The following is an 18,334-nucleotide window of genomic DNA, read 5'->3' on the forward strand; positions in this document are numbered from 1 at the left end:
TACATATGAATGTCTAAGAAAGAACAAAGTTTGGATAGCTTTGTGAAAAAACTTAGATTGTCTATAATAGCAATCAAGGACTTAAAGATGGAGTATCAAATAATTAATTAAAATAATTAGCATTAGATTTATGCCATATTAGTCATAAGTAGAGTCAGTTCTTCCGTTGTTCAAAAGATAAAACTGTTTTATGCACGTCTAAAAGACTAACATGACTCCAGCTCTGCCTCTACCCGTATCTCCCTTCTTCTCATTGCATGAGAACCTATTTTTAACCAATTCCTCAATCTAAGAGGAATATCAATTTAGTAAAACAGACATAACATGTTCTTCAGTTTTATAATACCCACATGAAAGTTTTATAGTTTTCTATTTAACATATTACTGAAAGTTGACTGTAAATGCATCTTTCAATTGCACAAATAAAACATTATTTGACTCTACTTTCAACACTAAAGAAATTTATTTTGAATGTGTTGCTCAAATGAGCTCTTGGAGTCCGGTGAGACCATTGATCTTGTACCACAGCAGACTCTTCCTACTATGCTGCTTGTGTCCTTCTGTGAGAAAACACAGTGCAGCCTTGCTGGAGTTTGCAGCCACAGTCTTACTGTTCAAGTCACTTCTTTTAGGGTACAGTAATGTCTGTGATGTCTATCTTATCTTAGAATAAGGGAGGAGAGTAGAGACACCAGAGTTGAGGATATCATCTGCCAAGGTACTGCTTGCAGTGTAGAGTATTATAGGACAACAATATAGTTATCTCAAATTTTTGTGTGTGGAACAAAGGATGCTTTGAACTGACAAATCACAACATAAAATTTTCCTTTAAATGCCATTGTATTTTCATGTTCTATGTGTCTGTGTAGTGCAATAACATACATAAAAAAAAATTACAATGTGAGTAAAATCCCATTTCCACAGCACCTGATAACTTGGTATCCTTTAGTGAAACTTTTTAAGTTTCCAGTATGCGTCTGTCTGTACATATACATGCATGCATATCTAGACATAAACCTTTATAAATACAATATGGTCAGAGCTATCAATGGTAAAATACTGAAATCATGTTTAAGAACATGAAAAAAAGAACTGAATGACATAAGTATGTCGTTATTTTGAACTACAAAAAATGCAATCTATTACACAATTTTCTCAGATGTAGTCTGTTCTTATCTTAAAGAAACACTTCCACAGCATTATTATATCTTTAATATTTTATTAACATTATAAATATTTCAGTTACCAAAATTATTGAGCAACTTTATAAATAATGATTAACAATACATAAAATAAATGGCAAATGTTTAAAATATATATTACATACTAATAAAAATTCATAATAACCATTTTGAAGCCAACTTCTCTATCACTAATGAAATACCAAGAATAAAACTAATTTTTAGCAATGTATTTGATTGTAACAGGGCACTTTTCATTTCTCCTTTGATCTTCTAATTAGAAAAACACAATGAAGAGGCTTAAGGAGCATCAGAAGTTGTTCTAAGCACCTTTTCCATTGTACCTGAATGTAAAAATATACAGCTGAAACATTAAGGAAGCTCTTTAAAACTAAATTTCACAAATTCTAACAAACTGTCTAGGATGGACCTTAACACCAGTCTCAAAGACAAAATACAGTTAACATAGGAAAATATATATTTAATTCACTATATATTCAAGGATTAGTTGTTTCCTTGGTAGTAGAAATCACATTAAGAAGAAAATATATAAATACAAATATAGCCATAGATGATCCTAAGTATAGTTTTAGATAAAGATGATCATGCGCATGAGATCAGACCCAGTACATTTCAATCATCCAAATTAAAAATATATAACTTACTTACTAAACTCCAAACCTATTTCTTAAGCCTGCTCCCTAGAATTATTATGGAAAAATAAAGATAAAAAGTAGAAGCTGAAAGCCATTGTCATGGAAAAATAATTTAGCACAACAGAATAGATAGAAACTAGGATGCTCCCAGTCACTTAATCACTTACCAAAACCCAGAGCATTTGGTCTTTGGCAATCGCTGGAGAATTGAAGAGGCACTGGAAGCTACACTGGAAGATGATCCTTCCTCCCAGATCGTGTACTTAGCAGTCCCTGAAACTGGACTCCAAATAGAGCACAAGCAGTAGGAAATCTACTGAACACCAAGGACTTAGATGATGAGTAGACCAAAGAGAGGGGACGACAGCTCATGTAAATATAAATGAATACCTGCTTCATAAAATAATATTCATAAACATAGAATACCATCTCAATTGCCTTTCTGAAATTAAATTTAGGAAGAATCTTAGAAATTTTTCCATTGTGTACTGTCCTCTTATGAAATCAAGATACTACATTTGAACTGTAAGTATTCTATCAAAAATGTTATTTCTACCTGGGATAGGATCCTTCCAGTTTCCATATGCGCCCAGAGTTGAACCTGTACCACAACTCTCCACACCACAGTCCCACTGGAAGAGAGCTGCTCTCCCAGGAGTGCTGACACACCTGAGAGCACAGGTGACATCACCACTTCTGTTTTAATTCCTGGCTCAAGAGGGACCCGAGCAGCACTATCAAAACATGGGAACCAAGGAACAGCCTGGGACAGGATCCTTCCCGTTTCCTTCTGCGCCTCAGAGCTGACACTGTGCCACAGCTCTCCATACCCAATATTCTCCCAGAGAAAACTAGTCTCCCAGGAGTACTGACACACCGGCTTACAGGAGGGGCAAGCCACAGTCACAGACAGCAAGACCAGCTAACACCAGAGATAACCAGATGGCGAGAAGCAAGGGCAAGAACAAGAAGAGAAACAATAGAAACCAAGGATATATGGCATCAACTGAACCCAGTTCTCCCACCACAGCAAGCCCTGGACACCCCAAGAAATTATATGTGATATATATTTTAAACATTTGCCATTTATTTTATGTATTGTTTATCATTATTTATAAAGTTGCTCAATAAGATAAGAATAGATCAATTCACATTCTTCTACATGATAACTGCTGCCTGAATCAGCACCATTTGTTGAAAACTGTCTTTTTTCCACTGGATGGTTTTAGCTCCTTTGTGAAAGATGACCATAGGTGTGTGGGTTCATTTCTGGGTATTCAATTCTATTCCATTGATCTACCTGTCTGTTGCTGTACCAGTACCATGCAGTTTTTATCACAATTGCTCTGTAGTACAGCTTGAGGTCAGGCATGGTGATTCCACCAGAGGTTCTTTTATTGTTGAGAATAGTTTTTGCTATCCTAGATTTTTCATTATTCCAGATGAATCTGCAGATTGCACTTTCTAATTCGTTGAAGAATTGAGTTGGAATTTTGATGGGGATTGCATTGAATCTGTAGATTGCTTCCGACAAGATGCCATTTGTACTATATTAATCCTGCCAATCCATGAGCATGGGAGATCTTTCCATCTTCTGACATCTTCTTTGATTTCTTTCCTCAGAGACTTGAAGTTCTATTCATACAGATCTTTCACTTCCTTAGTTAGAGTCACACCAAGGTATTTTATATTATTTGTGACTATTGTGAAGGGTGTTGTTTCCCGAATTTATTTCTCAGTCTGTTTATCCTTTGTGTAGAGAAAGGCCACTGATTTGTTTAATTTTATATCCAGCTACTGCACTGAAGCTGTTTATCAGGTTTAGGAGTTCTCTGGTGGAAGTTTTAGGGTCACTTATATATACTATCATATCATCTGAAAATAGTGATATTTTGACTTCTTCCTTTCCATTTTGTATCCTATTGGTCTCCTTTTGTTGTCTAATTGCTGTGGCTAGGACTTCAAGTACTATATTGAATAGGTAGGGAGAAAGTGGGCAGCCTTGTCTAGTCCCTGATTTTAGTGGGATTGCTTCGAGTTTCTCTCAGTTTAATTTGATGTAGGCTACTGGTTTGCTGTAGATTGCTTTTATCATGTTTAGCTATGGGCCATGAATTCCCGATCTTTCCAAGACTTTTATCATAAAGGGGTGTTGGATTTTGTTAAATGCTTTCTCAGCATCTATGGAGATGATCATGTGGTTTTTGTCTTTGAGTTTGTTTACATAGTGGATTATGTTGATGGATTTCCATATATTAAACCTTCCCTGCATCCCTGGAGTGAAGCCTACTTGGTCAGGATGGGTGATCGTTTTGATGTGTTCTTGGATTCAGTTTTCGGGGATTTTATTGAGTATATTTGCATCGATATTCATAAGGAAAATTGGCGTGAAGTTCTCTTTCTTTGTTGGGTCTTTGTGTGGTTTAGGTATCAGAGTAATTGTGGCTTCTCATAGAATGAATTGGGTAGAGTACCTTCTGTTTCTATTTTGTGGAATAGTTTGAGGAGAATTGGAATTAGGTCTTTTTTGAAGGTCTGATAGAATTCTGCAGTAAACCCATCTGGTCCTGAGTTTTTTGTTTTTTGGGGTTTTGTTTGTTTGTTTGGTTGGTTGGTTGGGAGACTATTAATGACTGCTTCTATTTCTGTAGGGGAAATGGGACTGTTTAGATGGTTAATCTGATCCTGATTTAACTTTGGTACCTGGTATCTGTCTAGGAAATTGTCCATTTCATCCAGGCTTTCCAGTTTTGTTAGGTATAGCCTTTTGGAATAGGATCTGATAATGTTTTGGATTTCCTCAAGTTCTGTTGTTATGTTTCCTTTTTCATTTGTGATTTTATTAATTAGGATACTGTCCCTGTGCCCTCTAGTTAGTCTGGCTAAGGGTTTATCTATCATGTTAATTTTCTTAAAGAACCAGCTCCTGGTTTGGTTGATTCTTTGTATAGTTCTTTTTGTTTCCACTTGGTTGATTCCTAAGTTTGATTATTTCCTGCCATCTACTCCTCTTGGGTGAATTTGCTTCGGCTTGTAATGTAAGATCGAGTTATGACAAATGGGACGTCGTAAAATTGCAAAGCTCTGTAAGGCAAAAACACTGTCAATAAGACAAAAAGGCCACCAACAGATTGGGAAAGAATCTTTACGTATCCTAAATCCGATAGGGGACTAATATCCAATGTATACAAAGAACTCAAGAAGCTGGACTCCAGAAAGTCAAATAACCCAATTTAAAAACTGGGGTACAGAGCTAAACAAAGAATTGTGAACTAAGGAATAACAAGTGGATGAGAAGTACCTGGAAAAATGTTCAACATCCTTAATCACCAGGGAAATGCAAATCAAAACAACCCTGAGATTCTACCTCACACAAATCAGAATGGCTAAGATGAAAAATTCAGGTGACAGCAGATGCTGGTGAGGATGTGGTGAAAGAGGACACTCCTCCATTGCTGGTGGGATTGCAAGCTTGTACAACCACTCTGGAAATCAGTCTGGTGGTACCTCAGAAAATTGGACATAGTACTACCAGAGGATTCAGCAATTCCTCTCCTGGGCATATACCCAGAAGATGTTCCAACTAGTAATAAGGACACATGCTCCACTATGTTCATAGCAGCCTTATTTATAATAGCCAGAAGTTGGAAACAACCCATATGTCCCTCAACAGAAGAATGGATACAGAAAATGTGATACATTTACACAATGGAGTACTACTCAGCTATTAAAAATAATAAATTTATGAAATTCTCAGGCAAATGGATGGATCTAGAGGATATCATCCTGAGTGAGATAACCCAATCACAAAAGAACTCACATCATATGCATTCACTGATAAGTGGCTATTAGCCCAGAAACTAATATCTAAGTTACAATTTGCAAAATACATGAAACTCAAGAAGAAGGAAGATCAAAGTGTGGATACTTTGTTCCTCCTTAGAATGGGGAACAAAATACCCATGGAGGGAGTCACAGAGACAAAGTTTGGAGCTGAGACAGAAGAAAGGACCATCCAGAGACTGCCCCATTCGGGGATCCACCCCACAAACAGCCACCAAATGCAGACACTATTGCATATGCAAGATTTTGCTGAAAGGACCCTGATATAGCTGCCTCTTGTGAGGCTATGTCAGTGTCTGGCAAATATAGAAGTGGATGCTCACAGTCATGTATTGGATGGAACACAGGGCCCCCAATGGAGGAGCTATAGAGTACCCAAGGAGCTGAAGGGGTCTGCAACCCTATAGGAGGAACAACAATATGAACTAACTAGTACCCCCAGAGCTCATGTCTCTAGCTGCATATGTAGCAGAAGATGGCCTAGTCAGCCATCAGTGGGATGAGAGGCCCTTGGTCTTGCAAAGATTATATGCCCCAGTACAGGGGAATGCCAGGGCCAGGAAGCAGGAGTCGGTGGGTTGGGGAGCAGGGTGGGGCCGGGGGGGATGTATAGGGGACTTTCAGGATAGCATTTGAAATGTAAAGGAAGAAAATATCTAATAAAAAAAGAAAGAAAGAAAGAAATGTTCAACATCCTTAGTCATCATGGAAATGCAAATCAAAACAACCCTGAGATTCCACCTCACACCAGTCAGAATGGCTAAGATCAAAAACTCAGGTGACAGTAGATGCTGGCGAGGATGTGGAGAAAGAGGAACACTTCTCCATTGCTGGTGGGATTGCAAGCTGGGTACAATCACTTTGGAAATCAGTGTTTGTGGTTCCTCTGAAAATTGAACATAACCTGAGAACCCAGCTATACCACTTCTGGGCATATACCCAGAAGATGCTCCAACATGTAATAAGAACATATGCTCCACTATGTTCATAGCAGTCATATTTATAATAGTCAGAAGCTGGAAAGAACCCAGATGTCCCTCAACAGAGGAATGGATACAGAAAATGTGGTACATTTACACAATAGAATAGTACTCAGCTATTAAAAACACTGGCTTCATGAAATTCTCAGGCAAATGGATGGAACTTGAAAATATCATCCTGAGTGAGGTAACCCAACCACAAAAAACCACATATGATATGCACTCACTGATAAGTGGGTATTAGGCAAAGAGTGTACCCATGATACAACTCACAGACCACATGAAGCTCAAGAGGAAGGAAGACCAAAGAGTGGATGCTTCAGTCCTACTTAGAAGGGGGAACAAAATAATCAGGGGAAGTAGAGGGTAGGAGGGACTTGGAAGGAAGAGAAGAGGAGGAGGGGGAAAAAGGGAAGAAAATCAGGTATGGAAGGAAACAGAGGAGATGTATGGAGGGTCAGGAAATTGAACAGATGTGTGTATCAATGGGAGATGGAGAACTGGGGGTAGCAACCAGAAAGTCTCAGATGCCAGGAAAGCAAGAGCCTCCCAGGACCCCACAGAGATGACTTTAGCCCAAATACCCAACAAAGGGGAGAAACCTTTATCTCCCCTTTAGTCTTTAGAGACTACCTCCAGTGGATAGGTACGCTCCCCCAGCCCCCGAGTGATGGGGCCACCCACCCATCTCCAAAATCTTAACCCAGAATAGCTCCTGTCTAAAGAAAATACAAGGACAAAAAGTGGAGCAGTGACTGAAGGAAAGGCCATCCAGAGACTGCCCCACCTGGGGATCCATCCCACATGCAGACACCAAATCCAGACACTATTGCTTATGCCAAGGAGTGCTTGCTGACAGGAGCCTGATACAGCTGTCTCATGAGAGGCTCTGCCAAATCTGACCAATACAGAGGTGGAGACTTTCAGCCAACCATTGGACTGAGCACAGATATCCCGGTGGAAGAGTTAGGGGAAGGACTGAAGGAGCTGAAGGTGCTGAAGTTGCTTTATCTGGAATCAATGGGAGGGGAGGTCCTTGTCCTGTGAAGGCTTGATGCCCCAGTGTAAAAGCATGCTAGGGAGGTAGGGCTGGAGAGGGTAGGTGGTTGGAGGAGCACCCTCATAAAAGCAGGGTAAGGGGGGATTGTATAGGGGGGTTTGCAGAGGGGAAACCAGGAAAGGGGTAACATTTGAAATGTAAATAAATTAAATTAATTTTTTAAAATGTCATTTCCAACTGTAAGAAAATTTTTGAATTAAAAAAGTGAGAAAATGTTAATACCTTGTTGCATAGGATAAAATAAAAAATGAGTCAAACAAACAAACAAACAAAACTCTAAACGTATAAGAGGAGAAAGAGAACTATGCATCACCAGTCATAACTCTGTAGCCCTAACAGTGGATCTTCAGATGTCCCAGGCTCTTACTGCCACCATCTCCCCAAAGCCAAAATAAACCTTGTCTTAATTGAAAGGAGGTTAAGTTGCTTTTCTCAGATTATGTTATCACAACAACAAAGAAAATAGTTAATACACCTGCCTAAAAATTTTTGCCAAGAATATTTCTCCAATAAACCATGCAATCTGTAAAAGCCTGTGCTGCATCAATAGTACTTCACTCATCCAAAGGCTATGTGCGATCTGTAATCATAAAGGCTGGAATTGGTGACAGACGCTGAATGCCAACTAGATACATTAAAAAACAAATCAAATGACAAAGTTACAAGGACTCATTATTCATAAAACACAAAGTATGAGAGTCAAGGGTCTCTCTGACCCTGATTAAAGGGACCCTTTCCTTCAACACAGAGGAGAAACAGCTGAAAACCAATCAGAATTTTGTTAAATGAGTGCAGGAATTTCAAATAAAACTAAGTTTTCAGATAAGGCAAACCTATCCAAAAGTTGGGGCCCTGTAAGACCCATAACAGAACACGATGCTTGTAGTGCACGTACCTAACATAAAGGTGACCCACCTGAATGTAGAAGCAGAGGTTACTCCTCCTAGTGGAGTAGAGGACCATCTTAATTACAACTAGACAGAAACAACAAACGCGGTAGATGTCTTACAAGACTGCACTTCCATACACATGCCTCCTCCTTGACCCTTTGTAGTCAATGGAAGATCTGATCTTATCTGCCAGCAGGACAGAAGGAATGCTGTCTGCCTAGATCCTAAATGTGCTGGGTAAAGGTTAAATAATAATTATTGACTATCAGCTATGATGAGGTCTATGTGGAAAATTAATATGGAGCTAGAATACTCCTGGAAACTTAAACAAATAATAGAGGTTTGCACTGAATAAGTACAGATTTTATTACTGTTGTGGAAGATTACAGAGAAAGGGATCAAAAGATGTAAGGTATTTATGTTGGACTAGTTCTATCACTTGAGGCTAGAACATGCAATGGTATGATTATGTTTCCTAAGACTGTTCAGGGGACATTTCAGTAGCCAATGTGGTACAAATATCCTAGTGAAGAGACATTGAAGATAACTGATGGGAGTCTGAAGGACATGAACTCAGGCTAAGAGTAAAAGATAAAAGGAGATTGGAACCTCCTAGAACTTGTGGATACAAAATATAATAAAACTTCAGAATAGCAGAAGCTAATGAGATATAATTAATACCTTCAGAAGTCAGTAAGAAGGGCAGCAAAGCAGGAATAACAGGCAATTCAGAACCTAGATTTATGAAAAATAAAAAAGAAAATATTGTATTTGGGGAGCAAAAGATAATAGATAAATAGACAATGGATGGATAGATAATAGGTAGATAATAGGTAGGTAGATAATAGATAGATAATAGGATAGATAGACTGGTAGATAGATAGATAGATAGATAGATAGATAGATAGATAGATAGATAGATAGATAGATAGATAGACAAATATATAGGCAGAAGATTGAAATCAGTCACTTCACATAGAAGTCACAACCCCATGCCCAGGAAGAACATTTAACACCATAGCCAACTTGTTATTCAGTTGTGATTTTCCCTGTCTATCTCAAGTATTTTAAACCATTATGATCAGTTAACTATAAACTAAAGAAAAGGACATGTACAGACTTTTGAGGTCTAAATACTAGATCTAACAGACACAAATATTTAAAAACATTAAAGGACCATGGTTAAAGTAGACATATGTTTAATTAAATAATAAAGTCCCAAAGAGATAAACCAAATCTGGGATTCAAAGTTCAACTTGAAGATAGCTGAAATAAATCTCTTAACCCCTTCAATAACATATGGAGGTAGAAAAAAAGAACTAAATTGACCAGAACATTTTCTTTTTCTTGTTTTTTTTTCTTCAGTACTATGGACTAGAAGGTGCTAAGCATACCAAATATATATCAGGCTTTTAGCCATAACCTTAGGAAAAGCAGCGAAAGTAACCAAAGGCTTATAACGTGTCTTTAAGAAAAGGAAATTCTAAACATGCCAAAATAAGTACTTTAATTACAGCAATCATAAATTTTCATATTATTTATGAAACAAAAATAAGTCAAACGATGGTAGCATGCCATAAGATGATATAAAAGAACTCATAGATACAGAATAAATAATAAGACATGCTTGCCTATCATCATGAAAAGGTATTATAGGCAAAAAAAGTCGCACAGTTTTAGGCACAGTTTACCTTCAGATGAAGAAATACAGATGTAAGTCCTTATGGAGACTTGTAGAAAATCACGGTATTCAAGATTTTATGCATAACCATATACAAAAAAAGAGAGAAAAGTATCAAGTAAACACAGTCTAAGAAAATACCTGTTTCCTTTTAAAAGTACTGAAAACATCTACTGTTTCAATGAAAAATAAATTCTATTTTCAAAGTGAAAAACAATGAGTTTCATTAAGATGCTATCAAAAGCAGATTCAGAAATAGATGCACTAAATTTCAATGGAAAGAAGGAAATGTATTAACTTATCCTTGATTGGCAATTAAATGCTACATGATCCGGATTACGTTCACACAAAGCTGTGTATCTTGAAGCCTGACTCCCATCTCTAAGACTGCATCTGCATCTGGAGATGGAAGCCTGGAAAGTGGAAAGTGGTTGATGCACACCAGAAAGCAGGCCCTGGCCAGTGACTAGCATGCTTACTACAGAGAGCTACAACACAGAACAAGGTTCCGTCCACATGGACTTGGGACCATATAGACACAGTAAAAAGGGTGGCCATCTCTCAGCTAAAGAACAAGGAAGAACCTCACATGGTGAACCTTAGGCTTGGATTTAAAGCCCCCAGAAATTCTGTTGCTGAGCCACCAATTGACAGCACTTTTCTATGGCAGCTACAATGAACTAACATAGATGAGTGCATTCTTCAAAACACTTTTAGAACTTATTGTAACGAACAATAAAATTAAAATGAGCACAAAATGAAGTAATATCAATGACAGAAAGCAATTTTAAGAATTTATGCTGACTATTTAAATTAGACTTTCAGGAAAACAATTTGGCAGTTTAGTATTAAAAGGCTGATATTTTCTGACCTAGGCGTAGATATAAGATAATCTTTTTAGAGTAAAATCTTGAGACTATAAGATGACATCATCATCAAGATATTAACTAAGACAAGTGATGGTTAATAATAAATTATTGCAATATTAATACAATTTTAAATTATTAATATTAGTTATAGTATCAATTATATTAATTATATTAATATTTGTATTAGCTATTAGCTAACATTTTATTATAATGTAATATATGATATATTATAATAGTATAGTGATGTTTAATATTAATTATTAGTTAATATTAATAATTGGTTGACAATCACTGTTTATTTCCAGGCTATATTCTAAGTGTTACATATTCTTATTCTTTTAGGATTAAAAAAGACATTGTGTTATTTACTAGCTACATTTAAAAATCACCAAATTCAAAGCATTTGTTTTTAATTTATTACAGTTTTCTGTAATCAGTTTTCTGTAATACAGTTTTCAATCAAATGATAGAGAGGTGGTCGGCGAGCATTACTCTAATACCAAACCGCTGAGAAGCATAATATGAATGACGACAAAACACAAGTGTGCTTTCTATGCAAGGTTTTACCACCTCACACAAAGTGAAGTTATGCTTTACTCCTTTAAATGCCCTAATCATATTTGTCCATTTCTATGTATTTTTCTCAATTATATTTGCACTATAATTCATGTTAGTACCAAATAAGTTTAAAACATAAAGCTATTTCCTAATACCAATCCTCAAATGTCTACAAATGTGTAATCAAATGTAACCACAAATAGGATTCAAAAAATTTAACAGAAGCAGTTTGAGAATTTTAAACAGATGCTACGAGACTCCCCAAACATCAGAACCATCTGTAAGAAGAGCAAGAGAAAGAGGTCTCGATGATTGTTGACAAGACTCCCTGCACATCTACAGCTAGAGGCAGCTTAGAAACAATGTTGTCAGGCTGTGGAGAGTGAAACCCTTACTGAGTGGCTTACATGGATCTCATTGCTGACAGTGGATATTTACAATAACAACAACAACAAAGTCATCAAGTCTAAACTTTACACTCTTAAAGAATAAAGATTCAAAGAAAAGAAATGATTGGTAAAGCAACTTCATGTGCAACCGCTAATAAGAAAAGCAACAATTTAAATATGGAAATGAAGTTTAGAAATTTAGAATTCATTGTTTCTTGATATAAAAGTAAGAAAGGAATTGATTTGCTGATCGACATTGGGGAGGAAGAATGTAGTAACTAATTAACTGAAAATAAACAAAATAATTGCCTAGCATCAGCATTAAGGATCTAGTGCTGCACAGAAAATTTAATTTAATACCACAGACAACACGAGTCTCCTCAGGCAACATTCAGCAATAATGACGCTTAATCACGAATATGATACAACTGTTTAAGTCATGCTCCAAAATAAAAAATAAAAATAAAAAATAAAAAAAGGTAAAAATAAAGCTTGAACGACAGTGCTTTCTATGTTGGTAGATACGAAGATGCTTTCAGAAGCCATGGGTTACTCAATAAAAGCCCCTGTGCCAGGCAGGCTAATGGCAAGCAGTTAGTAAGAGAGGTCGCTGAGTCCGCACAGCACGTGGTTGTCCACTAGAACTGCATCACAAGACCCTATTGCTGAAGACACCATGTGCACAGGAACCAAGCTGGAGCTAAGAGATGGGTAACAGCCTCCCTGAGGACTAGTTCACATTCTGCCAGAAGGTGCTGGGCAGGCTGCCAGGGAGGACTGCATAATAACTTTATTCAGCTGTAGCCCCTGTGTGCTACACTACTGACCCAGCTATGAAGATAGAGCTACCGTGAAGCAGCAAGTCGGGAATGAGGGTAACCAACAGCTCGAAAGTTTGATTTTTGACCCACCTTACAGGAAGGAAGCCATGTCTAATACTGTGACTACAGTCAGCTATAATCACTGAAGAAGGGAAGCTTTGTCGTTCTTCAGGTTAGGGTAACAACTAGTAAGGAGTCCATATTCTTACAGGTAATCACCGACTCAGGATCCTATAAGAAACCCTAAAAATATATCAAAGGTCACACCTGCCCTGGATGAAAAATAGAAATGAGAAGAGCGGGGAAGACTTGGATGATCATCAGAAATGGAAGGAGAACAAAAAGGGGTTAAAATACATTATACACATTTATGAAAATATCATCTTTAAAGGACATTTTCACTAATAATTAGTTACTATATGCTATTAGAACAGAAAAAAATTGTGGTATAAGCCAAGTCATTTAAAGCTCTTTTATCCTATTGCTATATGCAGTATCAATAGCCTACTGATACTGACAAGTATCCCTCATAGCAGGAGCTCTGGTTTAGGTCAGCCAGTGTCTTCATTAGGTTTATTGTAAAGCATGCACATTGAATTGTCATTGTCTAAAATCCCAGTTGGAAAGCACTTTAGCATCACCACCTATACTTGAACATGTGAGTGGAACATATCCAAGAAAAATTCTTATAAATGTATTTATGGAGACGTATTAAAAAATATTTGTAGCACTTTCATAATAGCAAAAATGTAGAAACGATTCAAACAACCATCAGTGAACATGTGACAAAATGTGCTATAACCTTATGAAATATATTATTCATCAGTAGAATGAGCTACATCCTAGAACAATATAGGTGAAGTATAAAATTAAGCAGAAAAATATCTTTTCTAAAAATGAGATAATTAATGCTTTTCAGGGGCACATGAATTGGGAACCAATATAAAAAGAATTAGGATAAATTGGAGAAGTTGAATGAATGAAATGAGGTAAACAAACATGTAAATGTTATTACACTCCGGTTAGAGATGGTATTTTGTGAACATTTGTCACATTTTGCAAAATAATGGATTTCTGAAGAGCTAATATTAGGGCATCTTCATGACACAGACAGAAAAAAAGAAAAAACTATGCTGTTTATGAATTAAGCAATTTAAGAGTGCACAAGACAACACACTCTGGGGTTCCTAAGAGAAATGGAGTCTCACAGTTGCTCTCTCCCTATAAACAGTTCAACAAAGAAGGAAGGAAGGAAGGAAGGAAGGAAGGAAGGAAGGAAGGAAGGAAGGAAGGAAGGAAGTGAGCCAAGCAAAGAGGACAGTCTGAGGAAAGTGTAAGAATCAAGTATGGAGAGTGTTAGCTGCTGGGAAGGGTCAGGGTGCCTCAAGGGTGTAGTTCCTGATAAAGCAACCAGATTCAGGAGAAGGCCCCACATCTAAGAATATTTTAACACCACAAACTGCCCATAATGAGAAGGCAGGGTAAATATGATCAAAACTCCTTATATGAAATTCTCAAGGAACTAATTTTAAACGATTTTTTTAAAAAAATACAATTTGGAGGATGGAGAGACGGCTCGGGAGCGCTTACTGCTCTATCAGTTGACAGAGCTCAGATCTCAGCACCCTATCAAGAGTCTTGATAAGGTGGTTCTCTGTCAAAAGATCAGCTTCCTTTAGATGAAACACAGCATAGAATCTCCACAAGAAACCATATACAATGAATGTACCTAGGAAGGAAGGAATCCATAGTCATAAGAATGGAGAGCAATAGAGAAACAGTTTTAAAGATGACTAGTGTGGGAAAACATGGAGGACAGCGTAGATCAGCAACAGACCGCCTCCGATACGGGAGAGGAACCTCTGGATCTTATCAGGCTCAGCTTGGATGAGTGAATTTCTGCGAAAATGAGAAATGACCAAGAGCTTCAAGGAAGAGTGCATGCTTATGATCAACATTTAAATATGGTCCTGGGAGACATAGAAGAAACTATGACGACGATAGAGAGTGATGAGGAGACATATGGAGAGAGAGATAAATCAACAAAAGGAAACATCCCATGCTCTTCTTCCAGGGAGATGGTGTTCTAGTCGCCCCTCTGTTGAGAGGTGGCTGAGACAAAAGTGGAACCTATGTAGGGAAGTGAGGACTTTGCCTCTTGAGCTGTACAGGCCACTCCCAGAGAGAGAAGCGCACATGCATTCTGATGGTCAGAAATAACCTGCGAATCCTTCTACCCTCAGAGAAGTTCATTTGCAAGTAACTCACAAGCTCTCCAGCTAAATGACCTGGTTCTTTCTCCAGCCCTCCACTCAGTATGACCATCTTGTTCTTTGCAGGAGTTGGTTTGCCCATTGTTCTTGCAGTTACTTTCAGGTTGTTTTTCTTTAAATTAAATTTAACGTTTATACACACACACACACACACACACACACACACACACATATATATATATATATATATATATATATATATATATGATGACCAGTGTGTCTCAATTATCAGATAAGTACTTTAACTGCATAGAGTTTATGAAAGGATTTACTGAGAAGACACAAATATACATTCAGGAACTGGGAGAATTTAAGGATATTAATGGCAGTGTGCATTAAAAAGCAAACCCTTCTACCTCCTGAGTGCTGAGATTAAAGGTCACCACTGAACCAACTAGGCAGATATCTGAGTTATGGTCCAGCATGGTCTACAGAGCAAGAGAAACCCTGCCTCAGAAAACAAACAAGCAAAACAAGCAAACCCCTCTCAGGGTCCAGGGAGCTGTTTGAAGAAAAAACAGAAAAATTCTAAGTGCCAGGGGGCATGGATGATACCAGGGAAACAGTATCTTCAAGACACAACAGGACTGAAATATGAAATTTCAGAGACAGCAGGAGCATGCACTGGTTCAAGTCAGAAAGTTTCCTCATGTTGAGAGGGAAATTGGATACAAGCTCTCATCCCTAACCAAGAAGCTACCTGCAAATGACATTTACTTACAAAGGAAAACCAGTTTTCTCCAATGGAGTCTTACTAGGTATATTAACCACATGAGGTTCCATGCCCAACAGTAGATGGCCAATCCAAAATAAACCTGATAGTATTTTTGTAGACTTTTGTCTCATATTGCTTTGTTTGCTCATCTTTTGTCACATTGGTATTTTGCTTGCATATTGTGGTTTCTAATTATGTGGTTTTTATGGTGTGTGTGTGTTGTGTGCTTTTTGGTTTTCTTTTAAATCCTGATTTGCTTGTTTGTTTGTCTAATTGTTTTATAAAAGGAGAATAAAGGGCAAAGTTGGGTAGGTAGGGAAGTGAGAAGCGACAGAATACACTCCAGGAGAGGAGTGCTTGTGAAAACGTTCTAAGAACTATGAGTCTTGTGGCCTTAGGTTCTTCAAACCATGGAATTGCACTTTGGATGTGTTTTCCTGCTTCCCCCAGCTGTAGCAGATAGAAGTAAGTTTGCTTCAGATTACCCATCATTGTTTGCTCTCGGTTTTCAATTAAATGTTTAAATTATCCTTTATATACCTCTATAAAAAAAATGGTTTTGCCACAACTGGATTGTCCTCATGATTGTATACAACTTGTGAGAACTTTACTCCTGTGACCATTTTTAATCCTACAGTATAAATTTTCTGGGGCTGTGAATAATATTGGCTATTGGATGAGACTTTTGTCTGCCTCCTTCATTTATCGGCTCCATTATCCCAGGTCCCAACTACCTCTAGAGCAGTGACAGAAAAGGATCTGGAAGGAGCTGGGGAGCAGCTCATGTCCACCATGCTCAGAACATATTGTGTGAAAGAAAAGGTTTCAGTTTTTTTTTTTTTAAAGCAAAGGACAGGAGCTAGAGAGAAGGCTTGGTTAGAGAGAAAGCAAGGGCTGGGCAAGCCTAAGGACCTAGTTTTGGTCCCCACACCCCAATGAGAGCCATATGCACTGGTAGGTACCTGAAATACAGCACTGTGAACAGACACATGCAAATCCATGGAACCTCCATGTCAGCTAGTTTAGCTGAAATGGGAGCTCCAAGTTGTAAGACATACTTTCTCAAAAAGTAAGATGGACAAAGATCAAAAAAGAAACCAAATATTGGCCTCTGGCCAACATGGGCACATGCAGACACACACACACACACACATACAACATGCATGTACATACTCCCACATGAAAATATATACATAATACATACACAAATAACCTATAAAAATATATAGCTTTTGAGAAGAAATAAAATAGAATGCAAAATATATGTGGCAGTGGTTAGGTAATAAAAAGAAAGAGACCTGGGTACAGAAGATAAGCAACTACACTAACATCCCCAAACAAAACAACCAAACTTGCTAACAGGAAGTCTGACCTTCCTGAAACAAACAGGAGAAACATATAATGCTACTAGACAGAAAGAGAGGAACATTTTATTTGGCTTCCTCTTTTGTTATACCACTATACTCCTGCGCCTTGGACAAACACTAGAATTCTAAATTATAACTCATGGTGACTTGTGCTTACACATACTAGTTTAAATCTCTACATTTATATATCAACAAACATATAATATGCAATATATATGAATTAAAACAGACAACATTTTTAAACAGTTATACTTAAAGTCTCTTCTAAGTAGTAAAGTTCTACAATAGTTGAGATAGCACATATCGGCTGGAGGAGTAATTTTAATTAAAAGTCTAGCCAGGCAGTGAAAGTGAATGTCTTTAATACCAGCACTGGGGAGGCAAAAAGAAGGAGATCTCCATGAGTTTGAGGTCAGCCTGGACTACAGATTGAGTTCCAAGATGGCCAAGACTACACAGACAAATCTTCTCAAAAAACAAAACAAAACAAACAAACAAACAAACAAACAAAACAAAAAACACCAGAAGAAAAAGTTTAATAAAAACACAAAAATTTTCCTGTAAGATACTACTAATCAAGTCAAGCTCTAATTAGATAGCTTTCAAGTGAACTTACCTAATGCTACTGAAAACTAGTATATAAAATTATTATCTGCTAATTTTAAATTGCTAAGTTATGGTAAGCATAATAGAAATGATAGTAAAAATTATGTTTTGAAGGATTGTTATCCAGAATACAAAAAAAAGAATAATACAAAACAAACAAAAAACCCAACTCCAAAACAAACTTTATCTATGCCCCTGTAACTAACCCTAATGAAACTTCTTGGGATACAAACACACACACACACACACACACACACACACACACACACACACACACACACACACACACACACACACGGCAGATATTTGTTGTGGATACCCTGGGGCAAATTACATTTTATGTTAATTCTATTCACCAGTGTAGGGTTTCATGTGAACAAGGAATGAGTCAGCACTCAGGTGATTTCCTATAAACCTGCTTCCCACCTTAATTTGTAAAATAAAG

General features: G+C 37.4%; 1 protein-coding gene and 1 pseudogene across 49 annotated transcripts in view; one reads left to right on the forward strand and one right to left on the reverse strand.

Annotated features, from left to right (window-relative positions):
* Rims2 (regulating synaptic membrane exocytosis 2) overlaps window positions 1-18,334 on the reverse strand; it is a 522,550-nt gene that overhangs the window by 288,659 nt on the left and 215,557 nt on the right. The gene's annotated exons all lie outside the window — the stretch shown is intronic.
* On the forward strand, window positions 14,737-15,044 carry LOC110311036 (U6 snRNA-associated Sm-like protein LSm3 pseudogene; annotated as a pseudogene).

This window comes from Mus caroli, unplaced genomic scaffold, assembly GCF_978045245.1.
Source record: "Mus caroli unplaced genomic scaffold, Mus_caroli_1 scaffold_16, whole genome shotgun sequence".
NCBI lineage: Eukaryota > Metazoa > Chordata > Mammalia > Rodentia > Muridae > Mus > Mus caroli.